The sequence below is a fragment of the Dermacentor andersoni genome, chromosome 9, assembly GCF_023375885.2.
Source record: "Dermacentor andersoni chromosome 9, qqDerAnde1_hic_scaffold, whole genome shotgun sequence".
NCBI classification, from domain to species: Eukaryota; Metazoa; Arthropoda; class Arachnida; order Ixodida; family Ixodidae; genus Dermacentor; species Dermacentor andersoni.
Window position 1 is genome coordinate 68,214,841 of NC_092822.1, and position 4,670 is coordinate 68,219,510.

The window sequence follows — 4,670 nt, forward strand, 5'->3', positions numbered from 1 at the left end:
ACCGACTGCTATATCCGGATATCTCTTCGCATTTATTACGTGCCAAAAGCGTTGAGGATTGTTAATGAGCATAAAATGTAAGTCATGGACAAAGAACAGTAGTTTAGGGGATTTTAACAGTGACCGCTTTTGCTAATCACCGATCTTATAGTGGTACCAGGAATGTGAGAGGCGGTCCTTGTCAGTTTTACGATAAAAACGTTTTTTTCTTATTATTAAGGTGCCAAATCTGTACGGTAAAGCATAGGGCTGTTGGAGCGTAGGCTGTTTTTGTTAGAGGGAAGAATCGATCAATTAGTCCAGCACGAGTGGTTTTATGTTCGTTATGTTAGTGTTTTAAGTTATGTTCAATGGTTTGACATTGGTATTTATTGAGGAAATGCAAAGAAATGTCAGATAGCTCGGAGTCTATGGTGTCACAATCCGCTCTACTGTAACATCTGGTGTACTTATCACATTGCCATTTGTTGGGCGTGTTGGTAAATTGAAAGCATATTTAGCGAAGATTTGGATGAGGTGGCGCCACTGTGCATGGTTTATATAGGTGTACTTCCTAAAAATCAAGTTGTTGAAGTTAGCGCATTGTGTTGTCGTCTCCCTTCCGTCCTTGTTTGCTGGCGCTAAATATGCTTACTTATCACAGGATGGAAGGCTTGGAAGGTAAACAGCAAGACTACCTGCTATGACATCATGATCAGATGGCCCATCTTGCGAGTAAAGTCGAAGCGCACTTCAGAGATCACTGGTTCGTACAAGATGTAAAATATTAGCGGGTGTAGCCGAAGGTCGCCTGGGACGGGTCATAGGCTGTGTTAAAGAAAAGTCGAGACGTGACTGCTAAAAACCGTGGGCCTCTGACAGGTAGGCTGTTGATGAATGGTTAGCCCAATCCATTGAGGCAAATTAAAAGCACCGAAAATTATTACTACGGATTTAGGAAAACGAGTAGTAATGATTTCAAGAAACCGTTCGAATTCACGAGATAACGTATCGGCCATGTTAAGAGGTCGATAAAAACCACCAATGATTATAAGGTCTGCTTCATGTTAGGTTTTTGACCGATCAGTGGCAACCAAACATAAGAAGAAGGAAATATGCGAAAAAGTATAAGAACAACTGAGATTTGCAGAGAAACAGTAAAAGTCACACTACAGGCTCAAAAATTATACTTCATAGCATATCTACGGCGTCCGCCCATCCTGTTTGAAGCGTACTTCTACGCCTTTAAAGACTGTCATATTTCCCTCGAGACCGCAAAGGTGGGACCGTTCAAATTTAGTGCCATCTTTCTTGCATAGGACTAGCAGTATATTGACCGGCACGGATTCCACGCTATCACGCATGTTCATCACGGTGCAGTATTTCTAGACGACTCTGCTTATGTTTAGTGCAGTTAGCACTCTTAGGATAATTCACGTGCTTTCCATTTGCTACATATGTCTCTATCAATGTCTCTAACCGTTGTGCCGCGAACTTGAGTCACTGGTAATCCATTATGTATGGGTAGAGAATCAGGCTGCGGTGTTTTGAGCGAGCCATATTAGAAACCAACCTTTGGGCTGACTTGGGCCACTGACTACGGACCACTGGGTGCATTCCGCTTTTCCATGACAAAAAAAAAATCTCTTGAATTTGTTCTGTTGCTTGGCGGAATCGAGCCCGCGTCATATGTATTCATGCAAGGTTTTCTGAATATGTAGGGTGTCCTCGGTAATACGAGCTAAACTTTCAAAAATATGCAAGTGCCACGTAGCAGAACAGAATCAAGGTAATGTTTTCCGTCACTAGGATGTACTCAGAATATTTTTTTTGCATTCAGCCTAATTACATAACTCGTAATGATCCATTAAACAGCTTCTCAACTATTATAATTAGATTAAAAGTGGCAATGAAAAAATTGTAGAGTAACATGAAAAACTCCCGATACAGTTTCCTGTTGCTTGATACGTGCTACATAACAGTGTTTTTAGAAGCATGAGAGAAGCCCGCGAATACACGCAAAGTGCCTCGAGTGGCCAGTTGTGCGGCACGTACCTGTCGACAGTGGCTACGCATCTTTGGTGCCAAGGTGACAACTGTAGGATGGCTGGAGCGAGAGAAGTTAAACCATTTGAGCGACCACCTGGAAGGTGAAGCTTTCTGCTAGTATTTGAGTGACCTATTGGACACCGACGAATCATGGGAAAGCTTCAAAGAAAGCATGCTCGAACGCTTCGCTGCTGAAAAGCCGAAGAAATTTCTTTCTGACCATGGCGCAGGATTCACAGCAGGCAAGTTGAAATCATTCTTGAAACGCAACGTTCATCAGCTCTTCACATCGTCTCAGCATCCGCAGTGCAACGGCATGAACGAACACACAAATTAGGCTATAATGAGTCGAATAAAACGCAAAATCAATGAAGAGCCTTATAAATAATGAGAGAGAGAGAGGGAGAGAGAGAACGGCAAAGGAAAGACAGGGAGGTTAACCAGAGATTATCTCCGGTTGGCTACCCTGTACTGGGGGAGGGGCAAGGGGATGCGATAGGTGAGACAGACAGAAGGATAAAAAAAGGAAAAAAACTAAACACACACACGCACGTACACACGAACTATTTCTGTGGGCACTGTCACGAAGCCCGCAAAGGCGTTCCTAGTCTTACGCAGTGTCACCGTACAGTCCTACGTGACACAGTGTACAGTCACAATTTGTCAGAAGGTCCCATGTCTTTCAAGTATCGCAGCAGCGCCTTCATAGCGGATCGCGCTGATGTTCGCGTAGGCCAAGTTCCAAGGATCTTGTTTTCTGTCATTGGGCGCTTGTCCCGTTTGTATAAGGTGGCTGAGAGTACTGCTCTTTGTGGGTTAAAACGAGAGCACTGACAAAGAAGATGCTCGATCGTTTCGTTGCACCCGCAGAAGTCACACAGTGGGCTGTTGGCCATTCCGATAAGGAGAAAGTAGGCATTTGAAAATGCTACTCCAAGCCATAGACGGACAAGAAGGGTGCAGTCACGTCGTAGAAGCTCGGGCGGAATATGGAGCTGTATATTAGGGTCCAGGGTATGGAGGCGTGCACTTGTGAAATCGGAATTAATTCCATTGGGCTAATGTCGGGTCACGCGCAAGTGCGCAAAGTTCTTTCGCTGCGTCGGCTCTCGAAAGAGGAATGGCAACGCAGTTGCCGCCGTCATGGGCAGATCGGGCAGCTGAATCATGAATTCAACATCTTTCAGAGGTCGTTCACGAGTACAGCAGGACTCCACACGAAGTGACAAGATACCGCACTTCTTTTCAGATGTATGATATGCCTTCTTAGCCACCACTGCTAAACAGCGATCCTGAAAATCTGGAAGAGCGAAGAAAGGCTGCAATTCGCAATTCCCTCGCATACTACGAAAAGAACAAGGTCAAATACGACAAAATGTTTTTACCAAAGGAACTTCACATTGGTGACTTATTGCTCTACGAGACTACGAGACACCGCGGCATCCAAACCAAGCAGAACACCGTGCAGTGATAGAGGGACCTTGCGAAATAATCCGTAGCGTCTGCAGTGAATTACGAGATTTACCGATCCGTGATAGCGAGAATATTCTCCCAACCTACTCATGTTTTCTCTGTGCTGAGGGAGAAACCTGGGACGGTTCTTCAGTAGTATGACCGTGAATGAAGAAGTGAAAGTACCAGCGTTAAAAAAGAAAACCCAATATTCGGGTGGTCACCATGACCTATTGGTCACATGTTTGAGCAGTTTTCAAAATTTATGCGTAAATGCACAGCCTTTGTGGTGAGCTTCCCTGTCTCTTTTTTTTCTTTCTCAACTGTTCTCGATTTTTCGTTATTTGAAAGGTTATGAAATATCAGTGGGGACCTATAGGTTTATCTTCTTTCTTATCTATTGCCAACGCCTTTTTATGTATCCTATTGTTTCGAGCTCCCACTACAGCATATCGGCTGGTGCGGTGGCTTCTGTATAAAGAGATCTGGCCTTTCAGCATTGACATACATACCCGTACGTACGTACGTACGTACATACGTACGTACATACGTACGTACATACGTACATACATACATACATGCATGCATACATACATACATACATACATACATACATACATACATACATACATACATACATACATACATACATACATACATACATACATACATACATACATACATACATACATACATACATACAATCCTTCAGTAGCATTTGTTTTCAAGAAAAATGGTTGTGCTATAGCGTTACCAAAATGTCAAGCTTGGGGCAAGAAAATGACGATTTTTGAAGAGTTGTTTATTTGAGCTCTTGGTCGTCTTGTTTTTCTTTCGTGGGTATAAATGGATTGCATCGTTCTTAAGTTTTCTATTGTACAGATTTATCCCTACGATGTAAATGTCAATATGCTGCTGCTGCGACGATAACATCTGTATGGGATAAACTTCTGTGCCCATGAGACATTTTTCTTGCATCAAAAAGAAAAGTTGTTTTCCCGTCTCGCTCTACGAATGAGATTCTAAGCAAGTGTTTTCACGATACATTGAGTAGTGCTCCCTCCTTGCAGCTTTAGGATCTGCCATTGCTTTCGTTAGTGAACTTTCTAAAAGAGCTGATCACTCTTCGTATGCTCATGGCCTTTCTAGCGAACTAAACAATTATCAGCAGCATGGAAGGGGCATAAATA